Source organism: Pinus tabuliformis, chromosome 4_1 (genome assembly GCF_031772625.1).
Source record: "Pinus tabuliformis cultivar Carrire ecotype Pingquan chromosome 4_1, CPIR1, whole genome shotgun sequence".
In the NCBI taxonomy this organism is placed as follows: domain Eukaryota; kingdom Viridiplantae; phylum Streptophyta; class Pinopsida; order Pinales; family Pinaceae; genus Pinus; species Pinus tabuliformis.
In genome coordinates, this window is record NC_142303.1 from 206574416 (window position 1) to 206597095 (window position 22680).

General features: G+C 38.2%; 1 pseudogene; it reads left to right on the forward strand.

Annotated features, from left to right (window-relative positions):
- The first annotated feature begins 1426 nt into the window (after positions 1–1426).
- Positions 1427–22680, forward strand: part of LOC149174939 (protein BYPASS1-LIKE pseudogene) — a 101292-nt pseudogene continuing 80038 nt past the window's right edge.

Below are 22680 nucleotides of genomic sequence, written 5' to 3' on the forward strand. Positions count from 1 at the left end.
ACATAAACCAACCTATAGATCCATGATTGGTAGTATGCTCTATCTAACAGGTACCCAACTAGACATTATGCATGCAGTGGGAATAGTTGGAAGGTTTCAGGCAAATCCAAAAGAAACTCATCTTCAGGAAGTTAAGAGAATTTTCAAGTATCTTCAAGGAACTCAAAACTATGGCTTATGGTATCCTAGAGGTACAAATCTCACACTTCATGCATACACAGATGCGGATTGGGCAGGAAGCGTGGATGACAGGAAAAGCACTAGTGGTGGTGCATTCTTCATGGGTCCTAGATTAGTATCTTGGTTTAGCAAGAAACAAAGCTCTATTGAATTATCTACGACTGAAGCAGAATATGTAGCTGCCACATCTTGCTGCACACAACTCCTTTGGATGATGCAAACATTGCAAGATCTTCAAATCACCTCCACTCCACCTATCTCTATTTTCTGTGACAATATAAGTGAAATCAGTATTTCAAAGAATCCTGTCATGCATTCAAAGACTAAGCACATACTGATCAAGTATCATTTTCTCCGAGAACAAGTGCTTGAAAAAAAGGTCAAATTGGAGTATGTTCCCTCTAAGGAACAAGTTGTTGATATTCTCACCAAACCACTTCCCAGGGAGACCTTTGAATACCTCAAACAAAAGCTGTGGGTAGTTGATGCATCATCTTGTTTTTTAATCTTGTCTATTTTAGAGATTGTTAGTTGTACGCAAGTTTCATATGGGGTATACGCGTACATATGCTGGTTTATGTGGGTACAGTCGACTTGAAGAAGAGCAAGGATGAAGAGTCCGATATGGGTATGTCAGAGACAATCTGGCACAGGTTCAGGGGGAGCATATATTCTTCTAATAATGCATTGTTGGCATTATCATAGAAGATCTTGGTTCAATTCTTCGGTTGTCTTGATTTCAGGAGGAGCAAGTGAAGAAGGAGAACATGGATACTGATCTGAATAGTGCTTGACAGATGCTACTGATATTTTGTCTCTATCTTTCTTTTGTCAAGGTCATGTAATGGCCTATCTTGGTTGCCCCACTATGCCTGGGATGGATAATGTCATATGCCTATGGGAGTCGTATGTATGAGTCTTTGGTGATAGGAAGGTCAGTTATGATGTATAAAGTCATATTTCTTTTGTAGATCATCTTCTTGCAGATCTTGCCTATATGTCAGGGGGAGCTTGGACAACACAGCCGAGCAGAGATTTTAGCATGTACTCAGAGGGAGCATAGCCCTTTGCCCTTGATGTCAAAGGGGGAGAAAAGACTTTGAGTGACTTTGGGTTGCCATCAAGTCCAAAGGGGGAGATTGTTGGCATTATGACACAGGTTTGGCTCGATGGCATAAGTGTTGTCCTTGATGGAAACTCGCTCAAAATTGCAGATCACAAGTTCAGGCTCTCAAAATAGAAGAAAATGAGATACCCGCAGGTTCCTGTTTACGAAGCTGCGGATGTACGCAGGCGCGTTGAACAAAAGATGCGGACATATCCGCAGGTGTACCGAGCAAAAGCTGCGGTCGTAAAGTACACGCACTTCCATGCAGAGAAAAACGTGTGCACGTGGGAAATCTTATGGTTGATCCATGGTATTTAGTTCGACATTTTTGATCCTATGGTTTTGGTCTGTGGTTTTTCTTCTAAAGTATTGAACCCAGGTTTTGGGTCCGTAGTATTGGATCTCTATGGTTTTGGACCATGGTTTGCGTAAGGCCTAGTCTATAAAAAGGAAAGGAGATCATTTGGTTGTGCACTCATGTGTTGAATATCTTAAGAAGAGCAAGATTTGAAGTACTGGTGATCGGTTGGTGAGTTATAGTTGGACCTGAATCAAGGAGAAACCTGAGCATTAGAAGATAGATCTACTGATGGGTTGAGATCTTTGTGGCGCATGATCAGATCTGTAAATCTGATAGTCTAGGGTATACTTGAAGTCTGATAAAGTATTTATACTCACATGACCACAGGTGTGACACAGCGCAGGTGCAGAGACCCACATAGCAGAAATAGTACAGGAGCGAAGATCCGCAGGCTTGGCACGGCGCAGGTGCGAAGATCCGCAGGTTTCACACAGAGAGTTTGCGGATATCTGCAGGTTTCTATTGGTGAAGTTGCGGAATTTTCTTGAAATATGTTTTAGCTATTTCTGTCTATTTCTGTTGTGTTCAGGGTTCTAAATTGGTGTCTGGTTGCTGTGTGTTGAGAAGTTATTGATTCAGTATTTGTACAAGGAAGTTGGTTGATTGCAGATCTATTTGATGTTTGATTGACATTCATGGATCCAGTCTAAAAATTTATGAAACGTGGTCCCTGGAAGAAAAGAGAAGGTTGTAGCCTTCTGCAGGTTGAAGCTTGCGTGCTGGTATAAGACTGCACCAGTACAAAATCATTGTAAAAAGAATTTTCTAATTGAAAGAAGATAGAGACATATTGCAATAGGTGGTTTTCACCCACATTGGGTTTCCACCTTATATCTTGTGTTCTTTGGTGTGACTATCTATTTTTCTTGTTCCTGTTTACTATTATATGGTTCTGACTCACAGATTAATGATCAACATCTGAAGAATATATTAAATTATAAGTCTGGAAGGTATACGCAAGTTTCATTAGTCAGATCTACAAATATTTGTATAAATTGAAAGGAATTTGATAATACTGATTCACCCCCCCCCTCTCAGTATTATTTCCAACATAGTATCCATGTTACGTGATCCTTGCCATCAAACTTCCTCATATCAATATTTGGAACATGGTGGGTCTTTAATCCATCGTTAGAGCTTGTGAAATCATGATTAACATTTATTTTGTTCTCCTCATGAGTTTCCTTTACTACCCTTTCGCCAGTAGTAAGCATTTCTTGTAGCAAAATTTCCAAATCTTCCATGTTGTCTTTAAGTTTTTTTCTATACCATCCATCTTAGCTTCCATGTTTGTCTTCAAATCTTCCTTGTTGCCTTTAAGTTTTTCTTATGTACCATCCATCTTAGCTTCCACGCCATCCATCTTAGCTTCCATGCCTTTCTTTAAACTATCCATCTTAACTTCTGTTACTTTTTGTGAGAGTGAATTTTGTTGCACTTGGTCTTGTAGTTTTGATATATCATGTTGCATTTCTTCCTCTTCTTCATGAGTCATGCTAGATATTTCAGGTTGCTTACTAGGTGTTTCCATTTTCTTTCTTCGAGGCATCAATTAATGATAATAATGCTTCACAATGCACTTTGAATTCCTTCAAACTATTTTTTCAAACCAAACTTATGCAAAATTAAAAAAAAAACTACACACCTTTTTTCACTTTGTAGGAGCTCCATATTGATTCTGTTGTATCTCTATAATTTAGGATCTCCAAGGTCTTAAATTGCATCCTGTGATAGCCCTTTGACTCCTCTTTCCAACCCCATGGTTATGATCAAGATTGGATTCTCCAAGGAAGAGTTATTCCAAATCTCCCACGATGACCTGATTATAGACTAGTTCAGCAGAGCGAAATTGTACGAAGCAAATGTCATTGTTTCGGACTTAGGACCTGAAACCGATAAAAAGAAAACTAAAGGTCGTTCTCTTTTTGTAACTTCTTACAAAATTTCAATCTTCTATTCAGAAAGAAAGTTATGATTATTTTCCCCAGGTCACCTGTTTGAGATATAATTCAGGATCCTGCAAAAGCCCTAAATTTTGTGGATCATGTCGCCAAAAATATAGCAAGACAAGATATGGAATTTAAACTTGAGGTTGAAATATATTTCGGCTCAAATGGGTTTTTTATTTAGTGTCTGAAACGTTGTAGAAGAAAATTTATAGCGAAATTCCACGATGACCTATTTGGAGCAGCGAAACCCTAGAATCCAAACCTCTAATACCAAATTTTATGCAACCAGCTCACAAAATAGAAGAAAAGATGGGTCAACGCCTTCAAAATCATCGTCTTCAAGGGGGAAACCTCCTTTACATTACAAAAATGAACAATTCTTGGATGATACAAATGAAAAAACCTCCTTTCTATACATAGGAGTCTAAGGGGTCACAATATAATCAAAGTCGACATAACAATAATAATATAAGGGCACAACAATAACAATAAGAGTTACAATGACAATAGTAATGGGGAAATCACTAGTATTATAGGGACCTAACGGAGTCAATGTATAAATGTATAATGTATATGCTACTCTCATCACAAGCCTAAGGTCATGGTCATCATCAAAAGTATCATCATAAAATCTCATGGGTCTTTTGAGGTCATTTGCTGTACACAGGGATATTTTTACTTCAAAATCTGTTTTTGAAGTAATGGACATGAATTTTACAAAATTGAAAGAGGTTTTTGTCAATAATAGACCAAAGAACAAAAATTTCCTTAAGTTTATGCACAGGTGTTATGATTTGGAAGATATGCACCGAGATTTGAGGCTTATGTTCAAAAAATCAAATTTTGAATTTGTTTTATTGTTTTAGTAATTGTTTTCTAGCACTCTTTTATAGCAGATGGAAAGGAATTTTGAGAACCCCAAGGAGGTTTTTTTCAAGAACGAGTCAAATATCAAAAACCTCTTTCAGTTTCTTTTCTGATGTCATGGATTGGAATATTTGACTCGATATTTACAGCCTATTTTTATTGATTTAAACATTTAATGATTTCATGTTTTAGTCATGAGATTACGACACATATTCCAAGGATATGGAGATGAATATACAAAAAATGAGAGAGGTTTCTCTCAAATACAAGCTAGTATACAAAAACCTTCTTCCATTTTGTAATAGATGTCACTATTCAAGAGATATGAGTTAGTATTGGACCCCTATTTTCATAAATTCAGTTCCTATTCGTAGTAGGGAGTGCCAAATTTAATGCAACTGTTTCTATCTTTAGGGAGATGATTGAACTCAACTCCCTTATTCTAGGGATGAGCTAATTTTATATATTTCATGAATTTCAGAGTGAAAAAGGTTTTGACATCAGTGAGTATAACTCTTGGAGCTTGTACTTCATCATTTTTTATAGGAAATCAAAGGACAATTTGCAGCGATTATTCAGAAATTCTTGTGTTGTGAATTTGTGATAATGTTTTCTCTCTGTTATAGTTTTATATGAATGATAAATCCATGTTATTTCCATGTCTATGCTTTTCAGTGATTTTCCTAAGAGGTTTTAAACATAATTCTTAAGTTTAAGCTATTTTTTGTTAGGAACTTCATGTTTATGTCACCTATCATCTGATAAATGAATTCATGCTTTCCATGTTCAATTTGATCATTGATTTTCCACCCTGCACTACATCGAAAAAAACAAAAATTATCACACAAAGGCATACCTAACCTGCTCCTTTATATCTCTTGCAGCTGAAACCTTTGATCTTTTGACCTAGTTCCTTGATTTTCACTCCTGATCCAGCAAAACCCTAAAATCCTCAAAACCATACCTAAGCCTAACATATTATCCCATTTCAGTCATCATTGGATGTGAATTCATAGAGAGATCCCTCTCTATTTTAGTAGGGCTATCTATTGAACCCAAGTGGTTTGAGGTTATTCCCTTTGATATCCTTTCTCAACCTTGGGATATTGTGGAGGATAACAGAGTGGTTAGTGGGAGACTCAGAAGTAAGTGGGTCACTGTCGTGTTTATTTCCAGAGGGAATGTGAGAAACCACTTAGATATCAGACTCCATCACTTGAGGGTCTTCGAAGCTTTAGTGCGAAATTTCCATGAGCAAGCGTCCCCTTAGAATTTGGATCTGGCTCGCGGGTGGTTAGCTGCAAGAAAGTTGTAGTGTAGCTAGCCTATGGTTGGGTGGAGAGTGAAATTCAATCTTTCACTTGCCAACCATCTTAACATTCACAAATAAGTAAATCTTATGCATATTTGGATTATGGGCTATGATAGTGATGTTGTGTTAATAACTAATGCATAGTATTGTATAATCATGATTGAAAAACATGTAGTTCATTGTTATATTCATTGGCATATTATGGTCATATTGAATGGTCGTACTATGAAGGTTTCTTTCCATATTCTTGGATTGTAGGTTGTTTTATACATGATGAGCCAAATGCATATATGTGAAATGTGCTAGCGTATCCTTAAGTCATGAACCAAGTGGAAGACTGTGGGTTTATGCATAGTTATGGTATTTGTTGTGGAAGGTGGCTATAATGGTTGAAATATTATGATATTTTTACTATTTGAAAGTTAGAATGTCGAACTCTTTGAAGGGGTTGAATTGTCTCATATGTTTACATTAAACAATGTAAGTTCTATGTAAATCAGCCTTGGGAGCTATGTTCTTATCTCCCATCTTAGTTTGGTGTGCTTCAAGCCTTTCTAGTGCCATTTTTTCTTTATGGTGATCATGCTGTCATACCCTGTAGTTTAAGGTTTGGGCCCTTACACATTAACTTACCTAAAATGGGCATTTTCAAAATTTTCACTTGTAAGGAGGCAAGCGATGAAGAATTGGTCAATCCTACCATGGTTTTGTCCCCTTTGGAAAATTATCGCCATAAAACCACCCTCACCAAAACCTTTGAAAATTATTTACTTTGCAAATAGGTGAGGCGGCGAAAGGATTCCTGATCCAACCATTATTTGAATCCCTTGGAACCTTGTCACTAGAAGACTGGTCAACACTAAGACATTTTCACATGTTCACCTTGCAATAAGATAGCAATGATGAACTCCCTGATTTGGTCATGGTTCCAATGTTCATCCCTATTATCACCCACCACTCACCACTAGTGCCATGTTAACCTTGAAAGTGGGTAAGAGGTGAAGAACTGGATAATCTGACCATGATTCTAGTTATGGAAACGTGTTATCGGGTCACCCCCAACTGTCAAAACACATGCACTTTGTTAACCTTACTAACAGGAGCATCGATGAGAGTTTGGTTTATTCGATCGTGGTGTCATCCTTTGGAACCTGTCATTGGAATAGAGACCACCACCTAGAAAAATGTACTTCTGACTTGTTCAATGGGAAACGAGAAGTTTGATGGAGGTTCCAACACTGTGGATCCTTGCCACTGGAAGGCTAGTCATTGAGTCTGTGAAAGAGTAGAGTAGTAAGAGAAGCATGGGATCTGATCCACATGTGACGTGGATCAAGGGTGGATCACACCAGCTCTAGGTCATTGGTGCTAGGTACATTCCATAACATAAGCATGGTATGGAACAAACAATTTCGATATGATGGTGGAACCTTGTAGAAGGGAACCTTGCCGTCGGGTCACTAGTTTCATTGAGTGAGGTAACTAGTCAAATGGCGGATGACCATCCAGGACTAGATCAATGATTGAGGTTGATTTAGGGCACCTCCCCTCATCATCGATGTTTAATATAGGGGTGGGAGCCATGATTTCAATTAGTGTAGATCCACATTTCCATGATCGATAACTAGAAATGATTGCGAGGCCCCCCTATCCTAGAATTGAAACCACCACTGAGGGGTCCGCACTATATATTTTTTGTTAAAGTTGTTTTACACATCAACACTGTCATAGTTCTAGAGATGGAACCTTTCCCACTAGGAGACCACCCACTAGAAGGAATTGTAAATCATTATTTTATAGCGGGGGGTCATGTGAAGGAGCAGTTGCTTCGGTATGATGTGGACCTGGTTCTTAGTTGGGTAAGTATCAAGGACCCCATTGTAATGACCTGACAGGGTCACACGATCTTAGTGGAGGCCACATGGGTACCACATAGGTAATGTAATGACATGACCTATTTTAATAAGCCAAACTTCAGGCTAACATAACTTTTGATTAGGGAGTCAGATGGGATAAATATTATATCATTTGATAACTATTGACAAGCCAATCACAAGGAATCAAAATTAAATTATGTAGGATTTGAAAAGTAAGGTTTTTGGTAATTCCATCTTCATAATATACCTTAGATATTGGGTCAAATAGGTAAACCTTCCTCAACCTGAGAATATTTAATGGGTTGGAAGGGAGGTGTTTATATAATTGTATTAGGGTGAAGGTTCAACACTAAAACTTTGGGGAAAAAATTGAGGGTATCAGAGTTTTGGTTCAAAATGGACTTGAAGAGGCTCGCACATAAATTATAAAATTTATTTGGATAGTTTAATTGTTATATATACTGAATTTAAACTTGCATATGTCATGGATACTAACCTTGATAGAATTCTTACATGTATTCTTATTTTATGTAATTGACATGGGCTTTAGATTTGTGAACAACATCATATCAATCTGTGGCAAATTAGCGTGCTTAGTGTTGCATGATGAGGCAATGAATTAATACATTTGTGCTTGATTAAGCTGACAATTTTGTGTGTGACAACACATAAGAATACACAAAAAGAGAGTACAATACGGATGTTGTCACATAAATCGTTTACCCTCTGGCCAGGAGGGCCAACAAAAAGAAACGAATGACAAAGAAAAGGAAGTTGTATAAATTATATATAACAACATCCATGAACAACAAACAAACCAATAAATTAAAACAAAATGCTTTCAACACAAACTTCTACAACCAAAAAGTATCTGGAATTTGGATTCCTTTTTGATTACTTAAACAAAAGAAACTTACATCACAACTAGGCCCTCCTTTCTATGGCAGTAGGGAGGCTACGCTATCTCCACAACTTCTCTCTCACATTAAAACCCTCATATCAATCTCTCCAAAAGGAATAAGACTACTATCCCAATGAATACCTCTCCAAAACCAATAATGCTAAAATTTCCCATGAAACTAGAGGAGAATATTTTAATAAAATATCCTAACTAATTTTCCCTCCATGAAAAATTCATTTGCATTTCTTTTGGATTTCATTTCCCTTACATTTAATGACATCTCATCTTCTAATTAAACCCAAGTCCCACTTGGATTCCAATAGGCCCTCGAAACAAAGTTGGCTCATCCCAAGCCAGGTGCAGCCAGACATCCATGCTTGCTTATGCAACCATTACACAATCCCGATCCACCTCCAAATGTTGAACTGAAACCTGCTTCTTACTCTCTACTCTACACTCCCTCCTTGTTCACTTCTTCCTCTTTCTATGAGCATCACAACCTCTTTCTTGCAAGACCCCATCTCTCTTCTTTACTCTACTTTGTTTCCTTCCATTCTACCATTAACTATTTCTCTCCCTTCTTCCATTATCTATGTCCTTCATACATACTCGGATTCTTTTTCTTTTGTCACTTGTCAGTGCCATTGGATTTCTCTATTTCTGTTGGGTTGGGGTCTTCATCTAGAAGGCTCTGTCTCTCGCCTTTTTTTGGTTTGCACAAAACTAGCTAGTATCATTTGATGGGGGTATTAAATAATACTGCCCATATACTCTACCCCAGGTTTAATTTCTGCACTACATGGGTTCTTTGTGAGCCAAAAAACATGATACTAAAATAAAGTGATATGAACATAAGTCATTGGTGTAAATTTGTTGAAAAAATGTTTGCAAACATAGTTTTTTCCACACATACATAAAATTTATGGGTTTGTCATGTTCTGGGATGGAGATCCCCTGTAATAATTCACTACAAAATTCTAAACCGAAGTCATTATCCTCTGCTAGCTCTGTATCTAGGGAGCTCTGAGGCATTAGAAGGGGTCCTCAATACCTAGAACTAATAGATCAAATTCCTTGCCTCTAGTATTTGAAATTGGAAATCTAGTTCCGAGAGCGGTTCCCATCCCATACCATTACCTTGTAAATGGGGTTTATAACTAGTTTTGTTGAATCAATGGTCAATGGCATGATTCCTGCATGTCTTCTGGCTAAAACTCTAAAAAATTCTCTTCTCCTATCTTGATCACCATTAGCAATGTCAACACCAACATCAATATCTTTCATTTTCTCACTCGAAGAATATCTTTGAAATCAATATGGATGGAAGATGTTCCTTGTGCACACCATTTTGGCTTTCTGCAACTTTCTGCCATTGCACAGTTGACTATGATCCATTGACAACATCTGTAATAGCCTTGAAAAATATGTAATGACAAAATATCCATCACGTAAGTAACTGCAACACCCTCCATGTCCTTGATCCATACTGATCAAATACTGGAATTGATATTATGTGGTCATGAAAGGTGACATCCACATTTGCAAAAACACACCACCAATGCATGCTCTCTTGCCCTTGACGCCATTAATGATGCCTATATTAAAATAATAGTTGTTGTCACTATTCCAACACCATCAATGCCAAATATTATATCCTTTCCTATTTGAAAAGAAAAGTGCCATTGTGCAATATGTGCATCACCATCTCTCCTTTGTGTTGCCTTGTGCACTCATATTTCACATGAAATCATTAGGCATATTGGTTTTAACAACTGATTGAATATGGTGAGGCATAATTATTGTCATCTTGTGATCCTTGGCTTGTCAATGACATAATTTGCACAACTTCCAAAAACTTGCGTAGCACCAAGGTATTCAATTGATGGGTTTCATAGTGCCTCTCCTTCTTCAGCACTAGGAGGATCGATTGAGCTTTGGTTCATTGTAGGTAAGGTAACGCTACAAAGGATTTTCTCCTTGGTTGGGTGTTTATCAGGAAAATTTGCATCTCCAAATGTTATACCAAGTTCGTTAAAACTAAAAGAGTAGCTTGACAAATCATCCTTTCATGGTATCTAAAACTATAACACACTCATCAACTCCTGGAACAACATATATTGGTACGAGGTTGAAAACACTATCATGACTTGAAACTGTAGACTCAAATAGCCTTAACAGGAGTTTTATTAGAATTCCTTGTAGGTTTTAACCCAGTATAAAATTTACTTGCAAACGAATTCTTCAAATAGAAAATATAAACAATGGTGAGAATAGAAAACAAATATACACAAAGTTTTTCCCCTGGATCCCAAAATCGAGACTACTAGATTGATTTTTCGTTATATTCCTTTCAATGTTACAATACATATATATACATGCCAAAGAATCCATAAACCCCAATCCATTAACCCTAGACTAGAACATAACCGTAGTTCCCTTGACCAAATCTACAAAACCATGGGCAGAAGACCATCATGCCTAAAACTATGTGCAAAAGCCATTATCAAAACCATGGGTAGGTCTTACCACCATCTTTGGACCCGCGACCCCATCCTTGGGTCCACCCAACTATTATTGGGTAGCAGGTGGGGCTAGTCGTGGAAATAATATAACACATACCCAACATTCCTCGACTTTTTCTTCTTTATTGAACCATTGAAATTGGTGGCCACAAACTCATATTGTAAATCTACAGACTCAATAATATTTTTGAGTCCTGGAGTTGCAAGAGAATCATCCATTGGAACTCCATCATTAACATCTTAACCTTTTAAAGACCCCATTTTAGTCACGAGCCCCACGAATAAGGAGAGCCTTTAGAAAAACAAATCAACCACCAACCTAATGATGAGCCAACAAACTTATAGAAACCTAGGAAATTTTCAACCAAGAAGTTAATGATATTGTGCTCTTCCTGAGGTTGCAGGCTGACCAAGTCCATAACTTTTTGTCTGGCCACAATTTCAACCACCTAGGCTTCTCTCCACCGCTGTTGTTACCCAATTGAACAGGGGAATCGGGATTTTCTCGGCTGGTGCAAATTATTGGCACAATTTTTTTTTACCCTCTAGCCAGATGGGCCAACAAAAAGAAAAAAATGACAAAGGAAAGACGACTACAAAAATTATACATAAAAACATCCACGAACAGAAAAAAAATACCAGTAAATTACAACAAATTTCTTTCCACACTGTTAAGTTATGGTATGTTCTATGCTTAGAGAAATTTACTTTTCTTTCTTATTATTATTCATAGATTAGCAATCACATGTGCATAATTAAAGTGCAGATAGAACATTAAATGATCAACTGAAAACAAGCCAAGACAAGAGACACAAGATGTGGCGGCTAGCCAGGGACAAACCCCACAATGTGTGGGGAAACCCTTTGATCAAATCTTCTTTTATCTTCAATAATTCAACAGAGAGAAATAGTACAATAAATCTGATTTATATCAGTAATAGCAAACCCTAGATCAGTGGCATTAGCATTAGTGGCTTCATCATCAAAACTAGGGCAGACGATATCTCGCAAATCGACCGTCGGATCGGCTTGATTCCACCACCAAAAAATGCGGCCTTCAGAGGAGGTCCAGATGGACCTACAGTGCAGTTTAGAGGAGGAGATCTGATGGTCAACGCTGGTCAAACTTTGGATTTGCAGTTGCAGCTTCAGGTTCAATAGCTTCCTTCCACATGTGTGAGAGAGAGTCTCTTTTCTGCGCAGTAGAGAAGAGCCTCTTTTCTGCGCAGGAGAGAGAGAGAGAGATGTGATGAGATGAGTGAGTGAAAATGAGGAAAATTCCCTCTGTATTTATACACAACTGTTGATGTTTTAATAGATGTGACTGTTGGGCTTCTGAGCCTACATGAGTTGTAGGTCGGCTCGATAATTATTCCATAATCAAAATAAATTCATATCTTCATAAATACTTATCGGAATCGGATGATCTTTAGATCAATCCTACACCTCTTGATGAGAGGAATCTAAAAAAAATATTATTAGCCATGAATAAGATGACCCACATGAAGTTTGGCCCTAGTTGCCAATTTTAACGCTCCCTTTCAACTAGGGAGAACTTCATCTGCAATCTGTCTATCGGTCGCTACTATTCATCCATCAAATGCACTACCTTGTACAGCCTGACCCTTTCCCTGCTCTACTCTATTCTGCCTATTCTACTCTTTCTTGTTCTGCCCTGTACTACTCTGCTCTATTCTCCTCTGCTCTACTTTGTTCTGTTCTGCTCTACTTTTGTCTGAATTATGAAGAAGAAGAAATGATCGAGGATGTATCATACTGACTCAAAGTCAGTCTCAGAGTATGTACCACTGGTCCCAGACCAGTCTCAACCAACTTGAAGTCAGTATCATAGTGAGTACGACTCCTACCACTGGTCCCAAACCAGTATCATCCTCCACTGACTCAAAGTCAGTCTCAGAGTGTGTACCACTGCTCCCAGATCGGTCTTAATCGACCTGAAGTCAGCGTCATAGTAGGTACCACTCCTACCACTGGTCCTATACCAGTATCATAGTCTCAGAGAGTGTATCACTAGTCCTAGACTAGTCTCAACCAACCCGAAGTCAGCGTCATAGTATGTACCACTCTCACTGGTCCCAGACCAATACTGCACTGACCCGAGGGCAGTCTCAGAGTATGTACCACTAGTCCCAGACCAGTCTCAACCAACCTGAAGTCAGTCTCATAGTGGGTACAACTCCTACCACTGGTCCCAAACTAGTATCATTGATCCCAGATCAATGAAGGTCATCCTAGCGTAGGGAGTACGGTAGATACAACGATGCGTCCATTAGTACTACTATGGTCCCTAACTTCATTTCCCTGCTCATTGATCAGATGAGAGGTACTTCCCATGAGTCCCTGACTGCATGGGTAGGATACCTTGACAGGAGAACTTAATCAATCTCGTCCTCACAAGAGAACTAATCATCCTGCTACACAATCGCCATGGAGAACACATCATCCAAGCCTCACAGGAGAACTAATCATCATGCTACATAATCATCATGGAGAACACATCATTCAGACCTCACCGGAGAACCAATCATCTTGCTACATAGTTGTCATGGAGAACACATCATCCAGACCTCACAGGAGAACCAATCATCCTACTACATAGTCGCCACGGGGTGTACATTTATACCACTAGGGGATGGTGAATCACCTTGTGGTGATATATCACTCCAAGAAGTACCCCCCCCCCCCGAGCTCCCAGAGGTCAATGCATCATACAGGACCCTCATCAGAGGGGATTTGAACAACACCAAGTTGTTCTCGGAAAGTCAGGAATTTGACCTTTCCTAGGGGCTTTGTCAAAATGTTGGCGACCTGTTCATCTGTACCGATATGTTGGAGCTTGATAGCTCCCTGCTGCACCATATCTTGAATATAGTGGTACCTCATATCGATATGCTTGGAGCGATCATGAAATACGGGATTCTATGAAAAACAAATCCCACTTTGGTTGTCACATAGGATCACATGGTATCCAATGTAAATCCAAACAACTCACTGAAGAGCTTTCGCAACTAGACTGCCTCACAGGAGGCCATGCTAGCAGCAATATACTCTACTTCGGCGGTGCTCAAAGCCACCACTTCCTACTCATCCATGATATTGAAGCAGATCCCAAGGAGAAATAGCACCCGGAAGTGCTCTTACGGTCCTCCACATTGCCTGCCCAATCAGCATCAATGTATCCAAGTAGTTTCACATCTCCGGCAGTGTATCTTAACCCATAAGTAATTATGCTAGGAAGATATCTCAACAGATTCTTGGCACCAATCCAATGTATGTGGTGAGGTTCAAATATGTTGACTTAACGTGTTGACTGCGAAGCATATATCTGGACAGGAGTTCACCAAGAACATTAATGCTCCAGCGAGTTGCCGATACATTGTGGCATTTCATAAAACAAGTCCAGCAACACTACCGCTTAACTTCTTGAATTCAAGCTCCATTGGGGTAGTTACAGGCTTGCAGTCCACCATACCGAATCTTTCCAATATCTTCACCACATATTTTCCTCGAGATAGGAAAATTTCTCCTGACTTTTGCCACACTTCAAGTCCTAGGAAATGGTGCATCGGTCCTAGGTCCTTCATTTCAAATTCAGAAGACAACTCCTTCTTACATTTGTGAATGAGAGGGTCTGCACCTGTTAGAAAGAAGTCATCCACATACAACACCAGTATGAGAGGTTTTTCATCTTCAACCTTAAAGTAAAGGTTAGGATTGGCTTCACTCCTAGTGAATCCCATCTTCATCAAGTCGCTATCGGTCCTCTCATACCATGCTCGGGGTGCTTGCTTCAGCCCACAGAGAGCCTTCTTCAACCTGCATACATGAGATTTTCGATCATAAATCTCAAATCCTTCGGGTTGCTCCACGTAGACCTCTTCTTTGATCGAACCATGCAAGAATGCGGTCTTGACATCCATCTGATGTAGGTTACATCCTTGTGAAGTTGCAAGGGCTATGATTGAGTGGATGGTCATATATCTGGAAACAGGTGTAAATATCTCATCATAGTCTATACCTTCCTTCTAGGAGAAGCCACGAGCAACAAAATGAGCCTTATACTTTTCCGTACTTCCATCTACTGCATGCTTTATCTTGTAAAGCCATTTAGAAGTGACAACTGTCTTGTCTTGTGGTCTAGGAACTACTTCCCAAACATCATTCTTCATAATATATTCATATTCTTTGGTCATAGCATCCTTCCATACTTGATTCTTGACGGCATCTGAGAATGATGAAGGCTCATTTTGTATGATCGTGCTCATGATGGTCAGGTATCCCTGATACCTGTTAGGTTTCTTACTTTCACGGAAGGCTCCTCGGGGTGCAGCATGTCCTTCAGCATCATCAAGTAGCCCCCTAAGCCATGAAGGCCTCTTCCTAGAAGAGGAAGGCTCATGTGAAGGAGGATCAATTGGATCCATGGGTTCTTCCACATCAAGCATTGTTTCATCATCCTTTTCTTTCAGTTCCCTGATGTCAGCTTCTTGAGAGCTCCTCAAAGTCAGAAGATTGTCCACCTTGCTGAGAGCCATATTTTCGTCAAAGGTGACATCATGACTAATCACGACTTCCCTTTGACCAGCTACATAGATTCTATAGCCCTTAGTATTTTCTCCATAGCCCATGAAGATTCCTTTCTTTCCAGATGCACCTAATTTATTCCTTTTCTCTTTCGGCACATGAAAATATACAGGGCTTCCAAAAATTCTAAAATGAGATACGTCAAGTTTCTTACCGGTGAACATTTCTTCGGGAGTCTTGGAACCCAATGCTTTATGAGGGCATCATTTTTGTACATATACGGTGGTGTTTGCATCTTCGGCCCATAGAAACTTCGGAAGTCTTTGATCATGGAGCATGGCACAGATTGCTTCCACAATCGTACGGTTCTTCCTTTCTACCACACCATTTTGCTTAGGAGAATATGGTGTAGTAGTCTCCCTCTTGATGCCAAACTCTTTACAAAAATCATGGAACTCATTAGATTCATATTCAGTCCCATTATCAGTCCTTAAGATTTTGATCTTCTTTTCGGTTTGATTCTTGATCAAGGCTTTGAAGTGTCGAAACCAAGAGAACACTTCATCCTTCCTTTTCAAGAAGTATATCCACGTCTTTTGAGAATAGTCATCTATAAAATTAAGGTAATATGAACATGCTCCTTAGGAGTTCACAGGCATCATACCAGATATGTCTGAGTGAACTAGTTGTAATATATCGAAGGTCTTGCTTTGGCTTGAGGGGAATGGTCCCCTTTTAAGATTTCCTTCTGCACATCCCAGACATACACCTTCTTTCTCTACTCAGAATTCGGGCATCCTTGTTACCATTTGTCTTACATCGGATAGAGCTTTGTAATGAAGGTGGGAAAACCTTCGATGCCAAAGTTCGGACTGAAGAGATGTGTCACAAGACATGACACCCAACGGACTTCCACCGACCTGATATAATGAATCAACTCGAAACCCAGAGTGAAGGCATCTTTAACATTATTTTTCCATATACGTACCTTGCCATCGCTGAAGGTTACCTTGTAACCTTTGTCTTCCATTGCCGAGATGGACACCAGGTTCTTTTTGAGGTCAGGTACATATAATACATCTTGTAAGTGGATAGTATTACCTTGCTTCAATTTGAGAGAGACATTGCCTACACCTTTCACGGGATATTTCATATTATCTCCAAGGACAATTTCCAGGTTAGTTTATTCTCTATCAGATTATGGAGAACTTCTTTGTAACTAGTGAAGTGCCTTGAGGCACCACTATCAATGAGCCAAATTCCCATTGAGTCTGAAGGAACAGAGGTATATAGAGTAGCTGGTAGATAATATTCATCCTGCTTATTTCTTAGAAACAAAACTTGAATTGCATCATTAACTTTAAATAAACTCACCAGTCTATCGTAGATTTCCTTGGAGGTGTTTAGGTCAGAGATGTAGGCCACCAAGTGCTTGTCAATTGAGTCCAGGATGATCTTCTTTGCTTTGACTTCTCCGGTTTTCCATTTGTTCCTGGTAGCAGTAGATGCATTTGATGGAGGCTCAACAATATTGCCTCTCACATGGTCCAACACTCCTTGATATTCCAGGGTTAGATCGATAAACATCTTCCATCTGTGATAGTCAGCTTTCTCACAGAGCTTTTCCTCAGCAGGAAAGAGTGATGAGGATCCCATAGTTCTTTTAGGATAGCCTTGCCAATCTTCTTCGGTGATTTCTTTTGCTCTTGCTCGGGCTTTGTCTTCACCTCAGCGCTGATACCAAGTTAAGTTATGGTATGTTCTATGCTTAGAGAAACTTACTTTTCTTTCTTATTATTATTCATAGATTATCAATCACATGTGCATAAGTAAAGTGCAAATAGAACATTAAACGATCAACAGAAAACAAGCAAAGACAAGAGACACAAGATGTGGCGGCTAGCCAGGGACAAACCCCACAATGTGTAGGGAAACCCTTTGATCAAATCTTCTTTTATCTTCAATAATTCAGTAGAGATAAATAGTACAATAAATCTGATTTATATTAGTAGTAGCAAACCCTAGATCAGCAGCATCACCATTAGCAGCTTCATCATCAAAACTAGGGCAGACGATATCTCGCAAACTGACCGTCGGATTGGCTTGATTCCACCACCAAAAAATTCGGCCTTTAGAGGAGGTCCAGATGGACCTACAACATAGTTCATAGGAGGAGATCTGATGGTCAACGCTAGTCAAAATTTGGATCTGCAGTTGCAGCGTCAGGTTTAGCAGCTTCCTTCCACATGTGTGAGAGATAGTCTCTTTTCTACGCAGTAGAGAAGAGACTCTTTTCTGCGCAAGAGAGAGAGAGAGATGTGATGAGATGAGTGAGTGAAAATGAGGAAAATTCCTCTTGTATTTATACAAAACTATTGATTTTTGAATAGATGCGACTGTTGGGCTTCTGAGCCTACATGAGTTGTAGGTTAGCTTGATAATTATTCCATAATCAAAATAAATTCATATCTCCATAAATACTTATCGGAATAAGACGATATTTAGATCAATCCTACACCTCTCGATGAGAGGAATCTAATAAAAATATTATCATCCATGAATAAGATGACCCACATGAAGTTTGGCCCTAGTTTCCAATTTTAACAAAACTGTTGCAACTAATAAGTAACTGGAATCCAGATTCCTCTTTCATTACTTAAAGAAAATAAGCTTACATAACAACTAGGCCCTCCTTACCATGGTAACAGCGAGGTTGTGTTGCCTCCACAACTTGTCTATTACACTAAAACTCTCGTATGCATCTATCCAAAAGAGATAAGACTCCAATCCTAATGAATGCCTCTCCAAAATCCCTAACCCTAAAAATTTATCATGAGACTAGAGGGGATATTTTAATAAAATATCCTAACTATTTTCTTTCCATGGAAAATTCATTTTCATTTCATTCCCCTTGCATTTAATTACATTTCATCTCTAATTAAACCCAAGTCCCACTTGGATCCCAACAATGGGCCAAACCCATCATGAGAAAGAACAAGACCTAGTTGGAAAAAGGTAAGAGGAAGGTTCCCCTGATGGAAGGGATACCCTCAGAAGCTTGAAATTTGAGTTGAGGAGTTGCAAAGTAAATAACAAAAGACTCATTAGAGAACAAGAAGAGTAGATAAGGTTGAATATGATGTTGCTACAAAATTTTCCATACATGAAAAGGTGGTTACAACATGAAAAAACCACTAGAGATATGGAAGAGTATCATAATGAAAAGATAAGGGAAAAACCTCATAAGGTTTGGAAGAAGAAAGGTGATTGAAATGTTTGGGTTTTGAAGGAAACAACTTTTCCATGAATGATCTCATCAACAACAAAAAGAAGGATAACCCATGTAAACTCCAGAGACATGGACCAACAACCGACAATGCAAAAAATATTAAATCAAACAGGACAACTTTGAAATATTGAAAATGCAAAAAGAAACATTTGCTTTGTTATTTCCCTCATTAGGGTAATTTTGAGGTAAAATTGGGCCTCAAAACAAAAAAATGTACTAAAAAAATTAACTTTAAGAGAACCACTAGGATTCAATATGATGATGTCATCCCTAGGGGTAAATATTTTGGAGGGAATGAAGAAAACTACATTTTTTATTGTATTTTCAACTTATCTGCTTATAGGTTTACCAAAAGTTCAAGTGTACACACTAGTTGGTTGTGGAATTAATTTCCACATCCAACGACTACCCACTCTGCATACTTTTGAGAAGGCCCGCATTGAAAATAAATTGAAGATACATTAAAAAGTGTGTTGAATGTATCTTCAATTTTTTTCAATGTGGGTCTTTATTTGTGCAAAATTTGACTAAAAGACCCATGGTTTGACCACTGGTTTCCAACAAAAGACTTCACTATAGTTTAGCACTTCTCTGGCATTTCATTCATCTGTAAGGGATAAATTTCTCACCCAAGGTGCATCAAGACATTCAAGGAAGAAGGGGATCGAGAGATAATGCTGAGGATCGATTGACAAATAAATCATTTATCACTTAAGTAATCATACAAAATTTGCACAAATATTTAGAGATATTTTTATAACCAAGTGTTGACGGTGTTGGATTCTGCCAACATACAGGGGGTCTCCCTGATATGAAGTCCCAACTAGACCTCACACCATTTGGTATATGAGCCTCATCCAGAAATGTGGCTCGACTACCATATACTTAAATATTTTCCTTTGTTGTAGTCATTAGCATGAGAGAGAAGCACACATGTACATTCGAATGAGCAAGTGAGTATGCCTTGTGAAATGTCGAATTATAATATGTATATAGGTTCTTTCACTAGACGTGAAGAGAAAGTGAGCCTTTAGAATAAAAGTATCATTACTATTCCAATAAAGACACATGCATATACATATGAAATAATTGTTAACTATATAGCGAAGTAGTTCACATGGACATAATGATCATCAAAACCATTACAACACACATCCAATAAGATGAGCACCAAAGTGAATGAAATAGTTCAATTTCCTTAGTACATATGAAAAAAACATACACCAAAAACATATAAAGAATAGCCTTATTACATTCACGATATATGAATTGAAGTGTGTTCGCTCAATGGGCTTCAAATATTAACCGAAATTTCCAAGATACATTGATATAATGAGACACCACTAGCTCCAATAGTGGAGAATTAAGCCACTACTTGCTCTCCAAAAGAACAATCTTGCTCTCTAATGCCTAGGTGGAGAAGCCAAGGCAAAAAGTATTTTTCTCGAGTAATGAGGCTTCTTTAATAACAAGAGGAATGACCTTTCATATTCCTCATGACTCTTAGACTACCCTCATGACTTGTGGACTTCTAATGTGACCTTTGGACTTCTATATGACTTTTGGACTTTTCCATGTGACTCTTTTGTCCATATGTGAATCTTGTACTTACACATATTTATATTTACAATATTTTCCAAAATTACATCATCATTTTCCACATCATCATGTGACAACAAGATGACAAATCATTGACATTGATGACTTGGACCAATGGTGACTTGTAACATAAAGTTCTTTGAGAAGTGACGACATTTCTACTATGTCTTCAATACTTGTAACAAATCTTGCATTGTTGTTAAAAAATCATGAGTCACTTTGATCTGTTAAAAAATGTAGAAAGAAAGGCTCAATTTGACTTTAGCTCTAGTCAATTTGAGTAAATCGAATTTCCACATCAGCAGGACAACTTAGAGGCAGTTAGCTAGTGTCACATGGCTCTTTGTCACTCAATTAGCTAAGTAAATTCAAGTTAGAGGGCTTGGAATTAATTTAGGCATGTGTGATTGCTAAATTTTAGCAATCTAGTTAAGTTATTCTTAGTTGTATTCATTTAACTGGCTTCTAACTATTGTTATAGTCATTTATGTATGGGACATCAATCTAACTTAGATATCTATTAGTTAACTAATCAATCAACTCAAAATAGCTAATTCATGCATGGAATTCAAATTCCTCAGCTTAAGTGAAGATGACAAGACAGTGTAACATGAGTTGTATACTAGTTTTGAGTGTGTAGGTGTTGCATCAGTTAGGAGATCAATCCTTGGGAAATTCTCAAGAAAATAGGAGGAAAATCCTATCTTTTAGGAGATAATTTCCTCAAGGATTGCACAGGGAAATAGGAGGCTAGATGAGAAACTAATTGGATAAGTGTTGGCCAGAGTTTCTCATTGAGCAGAGAGATCAATTATTCTTTTGTAGGTTGTTCTCAGAGATAGAGAAAGCAATTGTAATAGTTTCTCTATTCAACTGATTAATGCAAAGAGGCTTGAGGGGTTTTTCGTAGTTGGGTTCCTCTAGAAATAACTGTTTATTTGTGATTTTTCTTATTGCATTTAAATGCATGTTGTTCTAAATTGTGATATCCATCTGCATATTAGTAGAGTAGAACTGTGTCTCTTGTTTTTTAGTTTGAAATATTGAGAAATTGCAATTTATATCAAATTTCTACATGGTATCAGAGTGTTGAAATCACAATAGAAATAATATTTCGAACTTGTATCTCAGGAATTTCGATGTAGTAGCTTCAATGCAATAATTTTTCTTCAAGATCGGAGAATGTCTTTAAATTGACTGAGATTAGAGTATGTCTTGGAGGGTAGCTTGAATTCCATAGCCTAGAAGGATCAAATGGAAGTAGTGCACATTGACAATGGAGTGTTACAATATGTGAAAAATGACATTGCAAAACCTCCACAGTTGGATGCACAACAAATAGCCCAATGGAAGAAGGATGTTGCAAAGGCTAGGAGAATTACTTTGGAAGGTGTGAGAGACCATGTGGTCTCAAATCTCCATGGAAAAGAGACACCATTTTCTATGTGGAAGACATTGGCTGAGCTATTTGAGAATAACAGTGACCATAAAAAATTAGCCATGAAGACAAACTTTGAAACATTAGAATGCAAAAGAATGATATTATTCCATAGTATCTCTCTGGGTTTACTCAAGTTCAAGATGAGATTGGAGGGGTTGGGTTGAATGTTTCAAAAGATTACCTAGTGATCCTATCTCTTCTAGGCCTTCCAAAATCTAGGCACAGTTACCAGGACTCTATGAGTGGAAGGGAAATATTACCAAATTGGAAAGGTTGTGGCCCGATTTGGTTCAAGATGAGTTCAAGAGAAATAACAAAGATGAAACTTCATCCAAAGCAGAGGATGAAGAGAATTTTTCCTTGGTTGGAAAGGGGAAGAAGTGAAAAGGGAAGAAGACCTTGATTCTGGTGCCTAGTTTCATATTACGTGGTGCAAGGTGTTTTTGCAGTATCCTGGAGGAGAAGGATCTCCATATTCATATCAAAATGGGAGATGACGGGAGGTACAGTGTTATAGGAATTGGTATTGTCACCTTTGAAAGGGAGAAAGCCTCTCCTCTTCACCTCAAAGATGTTATCTTTGTGCTTGGGATGAAGAAGAACCTAATATTTGTAGTTGTATTTGAGGATAGAGGCTATGATGTTATTTTCAATAAATGGAAATCCTTTCTAAGACACATAGCTACCGGGAAAGTGAAGCAGATCATCGAGGTTCCATTGAAGAATCTA